Source organism: Tetrao urogallus (assembly GCF_951394365.1).
Source record: "Tetrao urogallus genome assembly, chromosome: 4".
NCBI classification, from domain to species: Eukaryota; Metazoa; Chordata; class Aves; order Galliformes; family Phasianidae; genus Tetrao; species Tetrao urogallus.
Window position 1 is genome coordinate 29,976,487 of NC_136817.1, and position 20,588 is coordinate 29,997,074.

Genomic DNA, 20,588 nt, shown 5'->3' on the forward strand with positions numbered 1-20,588 from the left:
CTGTGCAAGCTACACAGATATCTGGAGTGAGTCAAATGTGCTCTGTATGTCATCTATTTGGTGTTCTTACTACACAACTTCTGAACAAAAATTCCAAGCTTTCTGTATGATGTGACATCTCATGTCATCATCTCACTGCAACAGACAACTCCCGAATTTTTTAATACAAAAAACTCTCTAAAAATATGCTTCAAATATAAGATATGCTTCAATATTATTTCTGAAATAATTTTCAAAAATATGCTGACCTTGAATATGCTTTGGAAAGAACCAAAAAGACAGACATCAAGCAGACTTTGCTATTGTTTGCATATGACTTTGAAGGGGTAAAGTCCACACCACTATGAGTTTGTGTCTCCCCAAGCAAAAGTTCTTATTAATACTGGAATCACAAATGACCATTCAGAGAGTTTTAGGACTGCTGGTATTGCAGCAAAGAAACCTGCACTTGAGATTAATGGTTATAAATAATTTACAATAACCTCCCAAATTATTTTTAGACAGTGTAGCACTGCAAGACATTTTCTTCTCCACGTACAAAAAAAACCCCTAGATGGGAAGCACACTGTCACTTCCTTTACTTAATAGCTAAACTCATTAGGTCTGGGGTGAAGATATCCTGCACACCTTTGGTGCTGTAGCTTCTGACCCACTACCCACAAAGCACTCAACATCCCCTTTTTTTTCTTCTGTCATTGCTTTCTCAGCTGGGACTACGTCAAACTGTCTGAATAGAAGCTGACACCTAAGAAGGGCTCTTAGCATTTGATTGTAATTTTTTTCAGTTTTGAGCTTATAGATTTACTGAGCTTTAAATGTGCAATAAGGGCTTAAAGTATCTTGGTAAGAGGATATTATGTGAATGTAACACCTCTTATAGTTAGTGTGCTTGATCTTACTTCTACTGGTGATTAATTGAAACCATGAAAGACTCTGAACCAAAGTTTCTTCAAGTTCACAACAGTATTCCAATCATGGAAAGCAACAAATACTGCTGCACACACATTAGAAAGAAAAAGAGAAGTTGAAAAGGTCTTAGGAACTTAAAAATAATTGAGAGATAAACTATCATTACACTATGAGGTATAATTTTGAATTATAAAACACTGCTGGCTGATTCTTAATCTTTTCAGAAGTGATCAACTGCATTTAAAATTATCCTTCCACCAGCTACACAAGCAAGGTACCACTTCAGTATATGGAATTTTTCATAAGGCCATTTTCAGTACCTGAAGACACTTATGTAAACAGCACAATATAGCCAGCAGAGATGAATACTTTTACTCCAGAAAACAGAAGGGTGTCTGAGCTGTTCATGCCTGTCCCATTCAGACATCACCCCCTGGGATGTTAGCCAGTTGCTCCAACTTAGTGACTCAAACTGACACCTTTTGTTTGACTAATGACAGCTCCTCAGCTATGCTGATCTTGACCCAGATTCCTCTCTGTCTGAGCATGGAAATTCAGGGCAGAGCACTCCATAAAATGATACCAGCTATCAACTAACTGGCACAGAAGAAAAGAACTGTTGAACATGCCCACAGTGAAAAACAGGCAGGAAGCATCTCTGTTAAGGTCTTAATTAACACCAGAAAAAAATTAAATCCAAACAATTATGATTCAAAATGGGCATCAGGTTCTGTGACCTGACAGTAAGATATTCTGCCTGTCACCAAGGGGTACTGGCATTATCTGTGCAGGTACTGGCACAGTTTGTGCAGCTGAGTGAACACCATCAGACCCACCATGCAAGCATTGCTACTCATTACCATTTATAAGGCTTCTGACAGCCAGGGAAATGGCAGGACTGAACGGGTGAAGCGAGATCACTGTGATGGTACAGGGGCTGTTGATCAAAAGACACAGGTAAAGTGGCTGATCTTCCTGCTAGGTCCCACCCTGAGTACAATGCAGATAAGATTACTCTCTGTCAGCATGGCCTCTTTATCACTCATCTGCAGAACATGAAATAGCTTCAAATTCTGTTCAGGCCAGTGGAAATATTTCTGCTGTCACAACAACAGTGACCAAACAGAGAAAACAAGACAAGAGTTATGTACAGAATTACCACCTTCTCACAGAAGCCCCAGGCACTTGACAGGACAATGGTGATGGGGACTGCCTGGAAATCACTGAACAAGGTTCCTGGATTGTCACATGGCAGGTTTGAAGTGGAAGATTTGGATAAGTAGTTCACATACTTGGATGTATCAGGGACAAAGGAGTCATAGAAATGTTTGCTGAAAAGAACAAACGTTTTCCCTTGAGCTCATGCCTGTGTGCGTAAAAGAAGCCTATTGCCAAGATCAGGCCAAGCCATTGATTTTCAGTTGGAGATGTGAAGGGGATGGTAGTGACACCCTATGGGCAGGAGAGAGGGAGGGAGTGTTGTATCTTGCCTACCTGCGAACAACTAGCTTGAGTTTCTTGTAGGACCCTTTAACAAGGGAAATGGCCTCTCTCCTGGAGCTGCTCAGTTGCACCTCATTGATGTTCACCACCTCGTCACCAGCCTGCAGCTTAGAAGGCAGGGAGTCTGCTTTGCCTCCCTCTTCAACCTGCAAAGGAAAGAGAAAGAAATGGTACATCAATTCTCCTTCAGTGTGCCAGCAGCAATGCACCAAGTCTGCACACATGTGAGTGACAAGGCAGAGGAAAAGAAAATTGGACTAGGATTTCTGACTTGTGTACTAGTGCACTACTGCTCTTCAAAGGCAGACTAGCGTAGCAATACTGAATATTAGCAGAGGGCAAGATTGTATACAGCTTAACTCACTCTGAATCCTGAGCTTCTGGAGAATAAAGTGCAACCAAAATAGCTTTTCTTACAAAATTTGCCACCATAAAATCTGATAAGCAAAGCACCTGGCAGTCCATGTTTTATCAGAAGGTGCAGCCTGTGTCAGCTGCTGTCACAGGACCCATATACTTAGGTATGACATCTGATGGCACCCAAGAAGTATTCTCTCTTCCTTCAGTCCTTCACCTTCCCAGAAATCACATCAAAACAAAAGATGCTTCTGAAACAGATTTAGACCCTGATTCCACTAGCAGAAGGACTGGTGTTTGCAGAGAGAAGTGAAATTGCATACACACTTATTTCAAGTCATATCAGGTAAAATGTAATTGAGTCAGGAGTCAAACACATAGCACATGTAGACACATTACCCTGGTACATTAGCTTCAGTGTAAATGGCAGTTTCTCACAGGTAAAGCCATTCTGTCATGAACAATGGAATTCCAGCTCATGCATTTTATAACACTTAAAAGCTGACTTTCACAAACATTAGCTAATCAATTCTCCTAACTCTCTACACAGGTAGGTAAAAAATATTGTCATTCATGCTACCAGGAAGTCATTCCACTGATGAATGAGCTTTTTCTTTTCTTCATAAGAATAGATAAAACCACAGGAATGAGACTTCACATAAAGATCCTTGTATCACAATTACCAGGAAGGGTGAGAGATGAAACATTAGACCTCACTGCCAGCATAAATAAATAACAAGCTAAAAATGCAGTATGGCCCCAGTTTGTTGTAAAGAAAAACAAGTGGGTAGCATTTAAACTAAATTCAGTAGGGTGGGATACTGTGGGTTAGATTAATCTGCAACACAGTCCACAGAAGAGATTTCTTTTTTTGCTGGTTATTGTTTTGTTATGTTAGGTCATACATGGGGAAAAAGCATTTTTGGACCAGTACGTCCTTGTAACAAATATCAGCTACTTCAAAGGCTAAAATACTCACCAGAAGCATTTGTATTAATGTCTGCCAGATGAATCTTGTCCTTAAAAACCACCAGTTGTAACCCAAAATCATTATCTGTGCTTTATAATGGAGTTATAGATTCAAAAAGTCGGAAGGGACTCTAAAACACCATCTTGTTCAACTCTCTCCTCATTTATTATTGTTTTGGAATTCCACAGGGTCACTGTTTCAGAGTTCTCTTTGCAACTATGGGGGACCAGACATTTATTTTTCTGCTTTGTTTTTGTTGGTTTTTTTTCTTAGTGAAAATGGGAATTCAGATTGTTCCATGATTACCATTATAAATAATCTGAAATTCAAGACTTAAGGAAACACTAAAACCCACAATACTCCTGATAGGATTGTTAACATTATGAACAGCTCTAAAATAAATCTGCCTTCAAACAATGCTGTGTCCCTACTGTCAGTCAAGTTAAAAATAATTTTTGTGCAGGTCTTTGAATGGGGATGCTTACTTACAGCAAATACTTTCTTTTACCTAGGTCAGGATGACCATATTTGAAGCTGCTAAATTGATCACGTAGAGAAACTCACTAAACTTGTTTTTGAAGACAGGAGCATCTTGAAACAACATGTTGTTAATTAGCATAATGAGCATAGCCTGCAGAAGGGGATATCAGCTCTGTCTGTAAGTGACAAATTGGAGGCCAGAGGCTGTATCGGGATGGTGGTCAAGTGATAAGATTATGTATTAAAAAATGTCCTGAAAATCTGGGGTGTGCTAGCTTTGTGGGATGCCACCTCGTATCCAAGTATGTGCAACTTTGCAATAAATCAGTATTTCAACTCTGTGTCTGAGACTGGCTTACTGCACACCAGGCAACAAATCTGCCTTTCAGACAACATTCCACTTTATGCCTATGCCAGTGGCTCTTAAACTGCAGTTTGCAAGGCTGTGTAGCCAGCCACAGCAGTACATTAAAGAATGTCTTTAAGGAGAGTATGCTAGCCTGCACAGCGTACAGAGTCATCTCCAAGAAATGACAGAGGTTGAAAATGATCTTATTTGCTCCTGTGCACTTAAACTATACACAAACAAGACCTAAAACAAGATTATGATTAAAAGCTTTTGATAGCAGCATTAAAGTTGAATTACCCATGTATCTAGAGATAAATGGAGGTATGGTTGATTTGTTTAATTTACAAAGTTATCTCATCTATTAATAATGTGTTAGCCTTCCCTCTTGCTTAGGCACAGTTATCTCATCTAAGCAGCTGGAGTTCCCTGGATGAAATCCCTGGATTTCCTGGAGGAAACCATTCACAACAGCCCTGGGACCTGGCAATACCACCAAAAGAGTCAAGAGTCAAGAAGACTCATGTGTTTCCTCCGAAAGTCCAGAAATTAGACACTGTCTCCTAAAGTAAATTTCAGATGCTCCACGTTCTAACAAGGTCATTTCCTCACTGAATGCCTCTGAAAATATTTGTGTATAAGGAGCGGTCATATTTCAAGGAAAAGACTGAATAACGCAAACAAAACAACCTGCACTATAAACACAAAGCTCTATCTCTACTGAGTATAACAATTATCAACCAAAGCAAACAAGCCTCAGCATACATGGAACCTATTTAAATGAACACTTGCTTCACTGAACAAGTCATGGATGGGACTCTGCTGGTTCTGTGCTGCACTGAGCAGTCAAGGACCACAGGACTGAAGATACTTGCAAGGCTCTGCATGCCAAAACAGGCAGATAAATACATAGGTAGGTCGCTTCTGCATGTGGCTACCCTCTCTGAACATATTCTGCAGACCAGGCTACAAGCAAGAGGAAAAGAAAGATAAGTCTTGAACCATTTCCTAAGCCTCAAGTGGCTCAAGTGATGTCAGTTGGCAAGGGCAGAGTTAACATTACAGTCTATTATTTTAAGTGTGGAGATTGTGTTGAAGTGGTTTGAAAAGCCATGGTATTGTCAAAATCACCTTCAACAGTCACTCGCTCCAAAAATATAATCAGTGTGAGTTACGTGACCTAGTGTAAGAGGTCAATCAATAAGCAGTAAGACCTCTTATGGTTTAAGCTGAGAAAAACAAGGTGGTTTGACACCAGCAAACTTTCTGGGTGTAGGACTGTTTCTCAATCCATCAAGAGCAGGAGGAGTCAGCAGGAGCTTGCTGGGGATGGATGGTTTCCGAATGGATTAAGCAAAACACTCAACCGTGCAGGAGAATGAATATCTAAGACACAAGTTGGCCAGATTCACATCTCACTGCAGATGCTGTGAATACAGCCTGCTGCCCAGGCTGCTCTGCCAGGGAGCAGAATCCCCCTCCTTGAAGTCAGTAGGAGCATCTGTACAGCAAAACATTCATAAATAGTAGCATAAATAGTCTTGGTTTCTGGGTCTTAGTTTTCTAGCTGTAAAATGGACACAATCATTGTAACCTTTGTCAGTTCTGCCCATTCAGTGTATGATCTCTCTGTGCATGATGATGATTAAATCCTGACTCTCATTCCAGGGGCTGTCTCTCTGAATCTCTAGTTCACAGGCTCTGACCTGGTGGGAGTCTTTGCCACTTGAACCATGCAGCAGGAAATTATCCCCTTTCAGAGGATGGCCCTACTTCCTGTGAAATCCTATCTAACTTCTCCATAAAGGCTGTGATTTCAGCCTCTCCCACACACTTCATTCTTTCTTCTGTTGTCCACAAACACATCTAGCCAATGCTTTCAGGTTCTTTACAAGGAGAAAACAAGATTTTCCCTGCCAAGCTGGCCCCCTCAGCAGCTTCAGAAAGTCTCAGTAGTCTCCTCAGGCTGACCCAGACTAAATCCGCTCAGTTGTCTTTGCTGTAGTGAAGCCTACTGCCCTTTGCTGAAAATCCCAGAGGCCTCCCCTGATCCTGCTTTGCATTAACACTCCAGTCCATTTTCTTCTGTTTGAGGAGGCTTCTCGTCATTCAGTGGATCATACTTTGAACTCATCCGTTCTCCCTTTTTTTGGCTTACTGTAAAAGCAAGAAGTTGCTTAAGCAGATCACCAAGGATACATAAGACTTATTACTACTGTCTTTTGTTTGGTTTGCTATGGTTACTGTAAGTTCAGGGAATGCTCTCTGAGATCTTTTCTCGATTATTTTAAAGAGGTTTTCATTATTTCTTCCTCCTTTCCCTTTCTTTGAGGAGCTTTTGTAACAACACATTCTCTGTAGCTTTTAAGATGTATCATTCCGTCTTTGTGTTCTTTGTATTAAGAATGGTGCGTGTGATTCCTGAACGGCAAACTTACTTGCTGAAGTTTCTTATTACAAAAGAAGCAGCAAATACATATGCACACAGTTTGCAGTTAGTAGCCTCACCGCAGGCGAGAACAACCGCTGAGTGGCGCTGAAAGACACTCTGGAAAAAAACAGCAGCCCACCTTAGCTGGTGTTGACAGAAGCTGCAGCAATGACAGTGACACTACTGTGTCACACACTGTAACAATAGGAAGCATCACAAATGAACTGCTGGAGACGGCTGTCCAGAATTACTGAGCTGAAAATTTTTTATAGGAAGGAATGTGGTAAGAGAGGAAGAAATCTTGGTCCATTAGGAACTTGGGAGAGGTGTCTTTCTCTGCTGCAAGTTTCCCATGACTTACCCAGGAGGAGCATTACAGAAAAGTTCTCTGCTTCAGACCCCTTGATCATCCTCCTTCTCAGCCCTATTATCAGACCATTTTCATCTCCACATCTCCTCTGATAAAGCATTTGTAATGATTTCAAGCATTCCACTACAACTATCTTTAGTTTTGCAATTGGAATGATGCATTTCCAGTGAATCTAGGTGCCTGGTCCCACATTAGGTTACCAGCACTGGTACTGGTACAGAGACCCAGTGGGCCAAGTCTGGATTACTCAGTAAACTTGTAGCTGACTGATTTAGTTTTCATGTTGGAGATGAGTTTTTTTTAAGCCCCTCTTGATTTCAGAAAGGCTTCTCAAACCTTAAAACAGAGTTGCAGAGCTGCCCAATGCCTCCAGAGAATATGCTGCTCCCATCATTCAGACTGAATTCCATGTCAAAACTTGGGGGCAGTGAGAGTTTCCCATGCAGCAGAGAGAAATTCTTCCTTATTGTTCCCAACCTCTGTGTCAGCATGACAAAGCAGTTAACATGATTCAATTAAAAAACAGTTAAGTCAAAGGTCTCCCCCTGGAGCCATATCTCTGCTGGATATCTCCATCTTCAATGCAGACATGCATGGAGGAAGAATTTAGCTATTGACATTTACTTCAAGCCAAATAATGTGTTTCCAAAGTTGTTATTGTTGTATTCTGCAGGGGAGCAAGCAAGGTTGTTTTTTTTTTTTTTTCTGATAGTGCTTCAGATTGTTCAGCAGTAAAATTACTGCTCACTAGTGAAAGTACAGTAATGGAAATATGAATTTATTCCAGATAGCTGTACAAGTTTTGTGCAGAATGAATTCATCTCGAGAGCCTGAATTTTATTTATTCAGGAAGAACAAGTTAAACCACATGGCTTTGAAAGGTTAATAGTGCTAAGAAATCTTTCCGGAATTACCAAAAAGGATCTGCAACTTAGCACAGGCAGAACAAGATATTTTCACTCAGTCTAAAACATGTTAATGAATATATTTACTTGCCTTGCAGCAAGACTCCTCAAAGGAAAACTCCAACCTTTGTCATTCACAACTGCAACATTTCTGGTATCTTCAGGCTTATTTTCCAGATGGTGCATCAGAGAGGCACCCCCATAAACTTAAAGAAACATCTTCTTACTACGCTGGCAGTGACAAGTCACCTGCTCTGATTTTAGCACCGCAACTGTGATCAACATCAGAGAAACTCAGAAGTATTTGATCCCATACAGAGAACTGTAATAGACAGTTCACAAATTCTTTGCAGTGTCTGTATGCCTATGTATGTGTGTGAAAGGATATAGAGACTCACTTTATCTATCTGTCAGGACCAAAGGCAGAATCTGTCCCTCCACTGAATTCATCAGCTTACTAAGTATGTGCGTAACATTCCACTTTGACTCCCAGAAGTGAAAAAATCCAGTGTCAAGGCTGTGGCAGAGAGCTCTACCCTCCCCAGGCAGTTCAGCAGACCAAGACAGCAGGAGCTTGTGTTCTTGTTCAGTTCTTTCATCAGCATTGGGTGCACTTGGCCTCAGAGGGACACAGTGGTGCAGCCAGCCTGAAGGGTAGTGGGACACTGGAGAGTACAGCCCTTTGCTTCTCCCCTTTCCACTTCTGGAGAGCACTTGTGCTCTCAAAGCTGCTTTCCTTCCTCACTGCCAGATGGCCAAAGGTCATCTGCTCAGAGAGTAAGGCTATCCATCCCTCAGTGGAGTAGAGGAGCTTGCCTCAAGGCAATGCCCCCAGAGAAATCACTCCTTGTGTCTTTACTACTCTCCCACTCTTCTGCTCTGTTGCAATCCTTATTTTGCCTGTGTCCACAACTGGCCCTTATAAAAACTGAAATGATCAGCAGCCAGTCACCCATTTTTATTTTTATTTTCTTTTTCAGAAGAGAGATTTCAGGAAAGCATTTTGTATTCACAACTGGAGATCAGGACTGTAGACAAAACACTGGAGCACTCCCACACCAGTGCAAACAGAGGGTCTCTGAAGGACCAAAACCTTTTCCAGCCGTATAGAGGATAAATTGACTGTGGGTACCAAAGCAATGATCCAGCTGCAGAAATGCCGCCCTGTTCCATGCAGTCTGAACACAAGTTACTGACAAGTGGCCAAGATTCAAGGTCATTCCTCAGGCTACTCTGCAGACTCCAACACTTCCACACCTTCCCATTTCTTGTGTGATTGTTTCCTGTCCTGGGAACAAGGTTAATCTCAGCAGTCAGCCCCTCAGCAGAAAGTGGCAAGAAGTGGATGGAAAACAGATTGCTGACTTCAGCTACAAGAGATAAGAAGACATGCTTGGATGAGTTTGCGTCTGACTCCACTTGGTGACTCTAAATTCCTAAACCAGCAGAGGAAAGAAGGCTCAGCTCTTAAGATAATTTTCTACCTTCTTAAGCATAGAGCTGTTGGGATTCCACAGATATTTCTGCATTAAAAATCGGAAGGACAGGGACAATCAAGTCTCCTTTCAGCTAATGCACAAAGAGAGATGAAACTACATGACAGCTTTGACTTCAGACCTTCAAGAAGCCTCCAGGGTTTTTTTATTTTTTATTTATTTAAATTTTTTTTGGTAGCAGGAGGCAAAGCTAACAGTAAATTTTCTCCACCTGCCTTCATATATACAAGACAAGGAACTAATCTGTGTTTGCTCTACAGTTACGCCTAGAGCCCTATCAGGTCCCTCTGTTAGAGGTGTGGTGCAGGCACATTATCACCAGCAGTTCCTGCCCAAAGCTTACAGTGCAAATGGACAGGTTAGACAAGCAGAGGGACAGGAAAGAGAGATGTGGAAAAGCTACGAGCAAATGCAAAGACAGCAGCAAAGCTTGCTCGCAGATACGGTGTGACATCTTCAACATATGAACTGAACCTGGAGTCTAGGAAAAGCAAGAACACCTTTGGAAGAGAGGAAAAATCAGCTGGCCTTTTCAGCCAACTTAAAGCCACCTACGACCTGTCTACAGCATTACATTCTTACATGTTCTACAGTGGCAGCAAACAGCACATCTCCTGCTGCATCACCCAGGTGGCCAGAGGACAGGAGATGGCTCCTCTCCTGGATCTCACACCATTTGGCTGCTCCATGTCTCGGTGTCTGGAGAGCCAGTTCCTCAAGCCTCTTTCCTATCTTTCTCTCATTTTGCTGAAAGCATGAAGTGAAAGGAAGTACCGATTTTTACCTGAGTGACAGACAGAGCCACTTGAGCAAGACATTCCCGGGCAAGTACAGAGCAATGTTCTCTCCATTACAGTCTTAAAACTCAAGGGATTGCTTTCTCCTGTTTATTCTCTGCTTCCTGCATGAACTCAGCTTTTATCCCAGGAGGGTCTTGCCTGCAGAGCACACCCTGCCAATGCACATGGTAATCAAAGAGAGCTTTACTCCTTTGTTCCCTGCTTGATTTTTGCAAACAATCCATTCCATGCATTCCACAGAGGGTACATAAGCAGGTGATACAAAAACTGGGGCCTGGTGCATGCTAACTTGATCCTGTTTGGTCGGCAGTGGTTATCAGGATGGTATCAACTAAAGGGGCTATGAGAACTCACTCCTGCTATTTTGTTGTAGCTGACATGGCTCGCCCCTCTCCTAAGCACACAGAGCCAGTGACTGCACATATCTGAGAGTTAATATTTGCTCCACAATGTGAGAGTTAAAAATAGCCATCTGTTAAATAATCTGCTGGAAAGGTCTTCTGCTGTGCCCCTAAACACACTCAAGGTTTCCACAGACAGGACTCATGATCCTGTGTTACCATCCTGCCCCCAATTTTACAGCCATAACTCACATGTCCTGCCACCCAGCCATGTCTCAATCATCAAAACCCCATCTCCTGTGGTATTCTGACAGTGAGTCCATTGGGGTTCAGATGGGGATGCCAACAAACATAGAGCCACCCAAAAAGAGGAGCTGTTTTTATGATATTTGCAAATATCTCTGGGTTTGCATAGTCTCTTCTCAGAGCATCACTTTACATACCCTCACTCCTCTTGTCCTTGCTATCTGGGAAAATAAACCAGTCAGAGATGTGTCTGCACACATTTTTGTGTCCTTCTAATACAGGACAACTTTTCAATCTCAGGAAAGGCCAAACTTAGCATCATGGGAACTGCCATAGTAGGAAATCTAGTTATTGCTCAAATCTCATCATATGTGTTCTGAAAACAAGGAACAAATGACACTGTTTGGAACTTGCCTTTCAGTACCTTTTGCACAGCATTGCCTTGTACACATTTTCACAGGATGCTTTTGTGTCTTGCCAGACTCTTCCATCATCTTCCTATACTTGCTGTTACAACTCATACTGTGATAATCCCTAGAAGTTGAGTTGTGACAGAGCGACCAACAGCCACGAGATTTCCTTTGGCTTGTGTCTTTTGGGGGTAACTGGAAAATATTTCCAAGTGAGAAAAGATGTCTAAAATGTACACACCTGTGATTGGTCCAGAGTAGAAAGAAATCATCAACAGGCTCTAAAAATACAGTGAATGAATTTGTGTTTCATTCCATGATTAGATAGGGCCCTGGCATCATGCGAATTCAAAGCAGAAGCTCCATGAAAATCTGCCTTGTAATTTGTTGTCCCAGAAATCACATAAACCTAAAGATACAGGATTTTTGAGCTACTGGAACACGTGGTCTCTCCTGGAGACAGGTCTGTGGGCCCAGTATGGTCAATTACTGCTTTGGATGCTTCTCACTTCTCTTTCCCTTTTTATCCATTCCCTATTATATTAATATTTAACATTTTCATTACACACACTACTACAAATAGGAAATACCAACAATAATGACAACAGTAATGATGATCCTCAAGGACCTTCTTCCATTATGATATTTGACATTTTGATTGCACGGGAAGACAGCAGGAAGTATTGTTTCTAAATTACAGAGAAATGAAAACAGAAGCAATGTTTATGTAACTTTTCCAGGGTCACAGAAAGAATCACACATTAGTGCTGGAGTTGCACTCCGTGTTGACTGCCAGGTCACGCTGCACTGAGGCCATATGAGACTCCCCACCTTCATATGTCTACCCTGTCACCAACATTAAGCCATCTTTCCTCACAACAACTTTCCTTTCTGCAACCAAGAGGAACTGCTCTTGGATATCCTCTCTTCTAGTTCTTCTCTTGTCTCCTTAGTACTCATTCTTCATTCACTGTGTTCATACTCTCACTGTGTTACCATTTTCCTCTCTTTCTTTTGCCCTATATTCCCTTTATCATGTTCATCCTTTCTCCCTAAGCCTAATAATGCAAACTAATAAACACTAAATGATCTATATCTGAGAGAAAAAAAAAGATGCAGCAGAGCCATGCCAGAAGAACTGAGCTGAGCTCTTCCAATGCATTCAATCACTGCCTAAGAGATTCAGGTATTCAGTTCTTACTTAAGGATCAGACATCCAAATTTTTAGGAACACTTTGAGTACTGAAGCTTAGAGGTGCCAGCAGCAACTAAAACACAGCTTGACATGGAGAGATGTGTCCTTTAGGGCAACAAAGCAGTGCTGACATCCCTAGGTAATGAGAAGGAAATGCTAACAGAATGTCTGAAAGTAGCTAGGACAGCTCATCCCAGCACAGCGACTCAGTTCTTTCTGTCCAAACACCAGGTCACATGCTCCACAATAACACAGCAAGAACTCCCCTTGGACCAGATGATGGCAACCGCACTTGGCTTGGAGTGACAGTGCCAGTACAACAGAGGAGTTTTACAGTCCAAGCCATTGTCATCACATCATACTTGCCAAATCCTTTCTTTATTCCCTCAGACTCCTATAATTATTAAAAAGTCTTCTCAAGTGAACTCAGTGCCCATGAAAAATGCCAGGTTCACAGCCCTGGAGATTCATTTTCTTTGCTTACAGATCAAATTCCTGGAAATGATGGAAAGCATGGACAGGCAGGCTGCGTGTTGGAGAACTTGTTCCCTACAAACCAGTGTGAAAGTGGGCAGTCTTAGCTGTGCATGTTTTCCTAAACACGGTCCTAATGGGCTAACCACATGGAAAAGAGCACAGGAAGCTCAGAATTGAAAAGCCTGTCCTTGCTTAGGTCTTGTGGGTCTTGCAAGGCTTTGCGAACTTATTGAGAGCAGCATGGAGACAGAGGACAAAACTGCAGGGGAGACAGCTCCACAACTTCGGTTGGTTGGTTGGTTCACAACCTTCACTCTGCAACCACTGTTCTTGTCCCCTACTGCCACCATGTGGCAGTTCGAAATTCAAAGGATAACTGCTCTTCTTCACGCTTCTCTCTCGTTCGCAGCTGGTGGGACTCACCCTCACAAGGCAGAGGGATGCTTTGCTAACGACGGTTTAAACCCGGATCTCATACAATGCTAGTGAGAAGATGAACAAGCAGAACTGTGGATAGTTCTGTTTTCAGTAACATGAGTTACACAGTAGCTTTAAGATAATCTGAAAGGCCATTTGATTACTCCTGGTGTTGTAGAAATAGTGCAATTGTTGCACTTCAGCCAGAGTGAATATCTCAAAGATTCAAAGGCAGGTGCATGAATGAAACTTATGGTGTGGAAAAGCAAGACAAAGCTATGAAACAGTGGCATTTGGGATTACTTCTTAATTTAGATCTAGAAAAAGCAGTCAGACTCACCAGTGAATGTTGCAGTCCTCTGTTTAATTACGAACTGAGACAGAAGGGGTACTGACCACTGTACTGATATCTTCCAATCCAAGCCACTTCTCAAGCCGCAGTCTCTGTTTTCTTTGCTCTACAGCTCTGTAATGTTTTTGCTAACTGCCCTTTTTTCGTTAGTACACAGCTCATTCCTCATCAATTTACCCTGCAAGCATGTTAGGCTGCTCAATTTCTTTTTAACAGTTATGTTTATAAGCACTGAATACATTTTTTTGGGGCTCTATGTCAATTCTTTAAGCACAGTCCAATAGGTCAAGTTCATCACTAAATCCTCTACCCATGTGTAAACCTACATATCTTCAGCCTTACATGGAGAGCATCTTGCCAGCACAAGAAAATTTTGGAGTAATTTTGAAAGCAAGACAATAAAGAGGCTTAGCTGGTGATTAGCAAGACTGCCTTTAAACGTAGCAATCTGAGACCCTACTTGCTTATTTTATACTCTAGATGTGGACTCTAAAATGATCCAAAATTGCTAATGTAATGCAAGGAAGCACATTTGCTATGTTCTACCTTAAAAAAAATCCTCTCAGACACAGGTGGCTGGGAAAACTACTCCCTAAAGCCACCCTCTCAATAGACAGACACTAGTTCCTGCTCTCAGCATTTCTTTTACAGGTATCCTGACACATAGGAAAATCTCCTAGTCCTTATGAAGTACAAGGTATGTTTTCCTAAGGGAGACCTTTCTCTGGACACAGCCTTCATTCTCCCAAGAGGGTGGCAGTTTTCACTGCTGCATAACAGTTATCTCAATATCAACAAGATTCCCAAACCACTCCAATTCATATACATGTATAAGGGTGACTTTTGAGACCATGAGCAGCAGAGCTGAGCATGAAGCTCACATATTAGCATACACTCCAAAGGCAGAGGAGGGCTCTGCTCTATTTTGTCCTATTCCAGAAACACTGAGGTTCATCAAGTTACGTGCACAGCACCTACTCCTCTCCCTGCTTGAATCCTCTGAAGTAGCAACATCTTTCTGGAACTGCAGTATGAAGCCCTTCTAGGGGAGATGATATACAGCTGAGTTTCTGAGTTTACCTGTTTATCAAGCCAAGCACTTTTGGGGAGCATTATTTTTAGCTGAAGCAGACATGCAAATGAATTTAACTGGAGTTCAGGTTGAGGCAGGTCCAAGCTTTTAGTGCCAGTGATGCCGTCGTGGAGATGGACAAGGTAAACATACCTGCACAAACACCAGGCACATTGCCCACTGTCCTCCTCCTTCCTGCATGCTGAAGAGCTCTTAAGCATCTCTTCTGAAAGTTTTCTGCGTGAGATAAACCTCAATATACACGTCAGATGGCTGCCAACTTTGCAGAAGCATGTATCTACACTTTGCCCAGCACCTAGCCCACAAGTATGACGTACAAATGCCTTTCTAGAAGGATTTCAAATCCTTGTTTTGCCATCACAACTGTCTCAAAAATACAAACCAGAAGCCTGCATCCTCCTTATGTCTTTTCAGTCACTTAGCATGATTTCCTGGTTTATCACAGTTCTCTTTCCTTTTTTTTCTTTTTCTTTTTTTTAAATCTTTTTTTTTTTTTGCTGCTTCTTTCAAAAAAATGTCCTTGAAAATAAAGTGATAGGGCAAACAAATATGAGATTCCCATTAACAAGGACAACATGAAATGACTTCAGTCAGAAGGCCCTTGATCTCTGGAAAGAATTGGATTACAAAGGCATGCCTTCCATGAGTACTTTCAGGCTTAATCACATTTAATAACTGAATTAGGACAGTACACAGAAAGTCACCAAATCCCTATACCATGAGAAGGACACTGTGACTTGTCAGCCTCTTTCCTTCTCACATGCACACCTCAAAGGCATCAGCATTTGAAGACACAAGTTGACAAATGAATACACATGAGCTTAGCTGGCCTGTGCACTGTATTACTTTATAACTCAACACTGCACAACCTTTTCCATTTTTCTTGCTTCAGTCCTAAGCATCAAAAAACAGTATTTCTGCTAAATGCACAACAGGATCAGTCAAGAGCATCCATGGGGCCCTTGTGCACTGGCAGAAGGCAAGTCAGTCTAACAGCCAGGATAGGCCTTCTCAGACAAGATTCCTCTCTGAGATCCACTCAGTGGATTCTACAGTGCACGCTTCTATGAGCATGCAGCTATGTGAAGATGGGCTGTACATCCAGAATGCTACCTGAATGGGCACAGTGGCTCATTGCCCATATAGTTTATGCAGTGTACTGGAAACTTTACTCTTTTTCTGGGGGGATGGGGAGCAGAAAAAAACTAGAACAGAAGGGAACGTGCTGCTAAAGCCAGCTGTTACACATTGGCTAAATTGCATTTCTTTAATTGCCATAGCTCCAGGGGCTAAGGCAGCACGCACATGTTTTTTTAAGCTGAATCACACATTAATGAAAATCCCAGGACATTCCTGTAAGAGCAGAGGCATTAGTGGTAGCTGGGATGCTGGCCAAATTCCAGTGAAGGTAACTCCATTCTATTTCCCTAGGTCTCCTTGCCATTTCAATGAATACAGTCAATTGTTTCAGTTCCAAGTCGTTCTGCAGCGTTCCTGAGATCAGCTGCCATACCCACAGCATCCTGTATGGTTCTCTGGGATATTATTCTCACTTAAGCAATCTTTGAGGAGCTTAAAAATAGATCCCTGTGAGTGATGAAAATGTCCCTTCTGAGAAACAAATTTGAAACAACAGTTGGGTCAAATGAGCTGCAGAAAACTTCAAGATTGCATAAAAGTTCTAAGAGGAGAAAATAAAATGTACACTCAAAACCTCAAGACAGAAATACTTGGCAGATACTGCTTAGGCTGTTTGAAATTGGAATAACTAGTATCCTTGTGGAGACTAGTGTTTGGAGGAGACCTACACAGAAATATTTTTCACAGAAAACCTCTTGCCACTGTAAGAAAGCAATAACTATGCCCTGAAAAGGCCTGAAGTAGATAATTTTTCTGTGCTATGAAAAAGTCAGCCCTTCCTCAAGGATTCTAAATCCAATGCAGGCCCACGTTTTGAACCCTGAAATTTGCAACCCCCCCATCCATTAACAGCCTGATCTACTGTCTCAGAAAACAACCCCAAAGCAGTGAACAGGGTTTCACAAGACATTGACATTCATTGACATTAGCTGTGCCACTGACCCTGAACAGTACAGGATGTAAGCAGTGATGAATTTTAGGCAGGACTTTTCTCAGCTTTCTTCAAGCTGAGCACCACTACAGCACACTTCAGCAGATTTTTCACCAGTACCATCTAGATAGCAAGGTACTGCACAGTGACAGCAGCAAGCCCTGTGACATGACTTTGGATGCAACAGGTTGACAATGCAGTGTCTCAAAGAAGAGACCATTTTAAAAAATACCCCTTCTAGCAAAGGGGGAGTCTTCAAACCTTGTATGTTAAAAGCAGGTCACATCTAGACTGCATCAAAGCAGGCTGAATTGAGCAAGTAAGAAGATTGGATGAGCTTAAGGAATTCAGATCATATCCAAAAGCCTGGCAGGAGAAGAATAAAACCAGTTGGAAATGGGAAAATATTAGGAAAAATTTCTTCTTCGAAAGAGTGCTGAGGCATTGTCATAGGCTGCCCAGGGAGGTGGTGGTATCACAGTCCCTGGAGGTGTTCAAGAAACACGGAGATGTGGCTGAGGGACATAGTGGGCACGGTGGATAGATTGACAGCTGAACTCAATTTTAGTGGTCTCTTCTTAATGATGAGACGATTCAGTGATTCTACAAACCTTAGTACTGCAAGTCTGACTTTCCAGCTGTCCCAGCAGAATCTTTTGTGAACATTAGTATTGAACCACTGCTGTTTTCTGTTGCATTTGCCAACATAATAACTAAAAATCCTTTGAGAAGCCATTGAAAAGCTGCAGGAAGTGACAGTTACAGTAGAAATCACAGCATCTGTTCCTCAATCTGAATTAGCACTGCAGCCATATAAGCCTCTTTTTGTTGAATCTCTCTTTTGCTGGTATGACAGGCCCCGAGACTTAAACAGAGGCTTAATAGTTTGATTCTGTTCTACATTATGGCCTTCACTGGGGCAAGGATTAATAACTAAATTGCAAGGATAGCCAAAATTTGTTTTTTCACTCTAGTCTATGAAAACAGCTCAGTGGTGATTGGCAACTACTGCTGACACAAAAATGAAGTCCAGAGATCCCTACCAAAAGTACAGATATAATGGTATGTTTGTATACAAATGCCTTCCTGAAGCACCTGCAAACCGTACAAAAAGATAAAGTGCTATGCTTTCCATTTCACAGCTGGAAGTGTGGCCAGGGATTTGCTGGATGCATAAACAGCTTGCAATTGACCACAAAAGCAAACCAAGGCTCTGTCCCAGCCCAACATTTAGCTTCCAGGCAGCCCTTTTGCACATCTTTACTTTGCCCTAAAAATTCAAACACAAAGCCCTCACTTGCTCAATCAGAAGTTTGATATGATAAAGCTGCCTCGCTCTCTTCCTTGCTTACTAGCTTTCCTCACCAGATCAGTCATTACTTTTTGGCAGTAAGTACAGTTGTGAACAACTGCTTTCAAGGATGAAGCACAGGAAGAGTAATATTTCATCAAAAATCTCTGATGACCACCTTGAGAACTCACTAAGAATTGCAACAACTAGTTTCAGAAAAACAAGGTCAAATATCTCACTAGTTCTATGTTTTTCTAGCTGTTTTTGTTTACATTTTAATAAATATACCTATATAATTTCTTTTAGCTTTTTTTTCATAAACAGAGTAACTGCATTATCTATTTCATATGCAGCACAAGACAATTCCTCTTCATCCAATGCGGCCCAGGTAAGCCAAAAGGCTGGGCACCCATGGGATAGCTGGTGCAGCAACATTTATCTGAATGCCACACAGAGGCATGTGACAATATGCTTCTTGTTTGGCTTTGCATTATTTACATACATATTGAGGTAAGCTACATTTATGCATGCTTTTGTTGCACCCAGATGGATCAATTCTGTTTCCATTTACTTTTTGGGGGAAAACTTCATTTTATTTTTATTCCTTTCACAGGATTTTTTAAAATAACAACATGCCAGCACCAACTGTACTGCCATCAGCCCCACCTTTTATAAACCAACAAGACAAGCCTCATTTCATAGGACTTCTGCTGTCTGCAGAGTTCTTGCAAAACTGGTCTACTATATTTTCCACTTTATTGTCACCATTTGCCATGAGAACTGCCCTTGCTCTGAACGTCCATCTATTGGGAAGATGGTTTCAATTCCAGATAAAAACACGCAGATACAAACCACAGCCCACATGTGGCTTTCAGAGGAACCCTGTTGATTCTGGCCAGGAAGATGTGCTCTTCTAACAGCCATCCATCTGAAATGTGTATCATCACTTAGTGTCCTTACTGATTAACTAAGAAAGGGCAGAAGGAACAGCATTAGTATTTAGCTAATCACACTCTCCAACATTTTTTGTTCTGCTACCACTGGATTGATTCTTTCAGTCCCTAAACAGCTTCATGGGCTGCGTGCTGGGCAGAATACATGCTTTTGTCATACCTACAAAAATGTTTTAAGTTCACTCCTTCTCCCCCTGCTCCGAATAGCAGTAAAGGTATCCTTGGTACAAGTTAGCTACATCCTGGCTGATCAGCATCTGACAGCTTTCTCGGATGCGACTGCAAATGTACTCCTCTTCCCACATGAACTTACTCCTGCAAGGTTGTGGGAGTTTATACACTTCACAGCATCCAGTGTCCACTCTGTTGGTCTAAGATACATATTGCCAACTCCACCTTAACAGCCATAGTGCATTTAAGGCCTGAAAGCTCCTGCTAGGACTCAGATAGATTCTGGCAGCTGTACTGCATTAAAAGCAATCATAGCTATTTCTATTGGTCCTCAAAAAGTCAATAATTTTTAGGTTTCTGCAAACAAATAGTGCCATCCAGCTGTAAAACTTTCAGCAGAAAATTTTTTGAAGTATTGCTTTTCTAGGATTATAAGAATTGTGACTGTGAAAAAGCAGATAGGTTATTCCAGTTTGCTTTGTAAGTTTGCAGCAACTTCTGGTAGAATGTAAAGATTCCTACGCTTTTCCTGCAGCTTATGACTCATGTTTGTAAACCCCAAAAACTCCAGGAGAGACATTTCTAGATTATGCTTCCAGAGAAAGTGGTTGTGACTATTTAGCATAATAACACAGGTTAATTAATGCCTGCATAAATAGATCTAAAATATGCATGTTCTTAAAAAATGCCATCCAATGGTAATGGAACTATTGCAATGTAGCTCAACACATCATTTCATTGATAAATGCCCCTTCACAACTAAAATGCTCCCCCATGATCCCAATCACATCCTTTAGCATCAGCATCCAACCAGTGCTGATGTATTTTTTGTAGGTAAGCTGAGAGCACCTGGTAGGCAATTCATAACACAAAGTACCAGGACTGGCCCTGATCCACCGAATTTCCCCATGTAATGCCTCCTACTCAGCTAGTCTAATAATTTCTGCACGTAATGACCATTTTCTCAGCATTGTCTGGAGTCATTAAACCTGGCATATCCTCCT

At 41.6% G+C, this 20,588-nt stretch overlaps 1 protein-coding gene across 1 annotated transcript in view; it reads right to left on the minus strand.

The window, feature by feature from the left end:
- SHROOM3 (shroom family member 3) overlaps window positions 1–20,588 on the minus strand; it is a gene marked incomplete at its 3' end in the record, with an annotated part of 134,892 nt that overhangs the window by 91,195 nt on the left and 23,109 nt on the right. Inside the window, exon 2 of the mRNA XM_079534865.1 lies at window positions 2,404–2,558. The remainder of the gene's footprint in view (window positions 1–2,403; window positions 2,559–20,588) is intronic.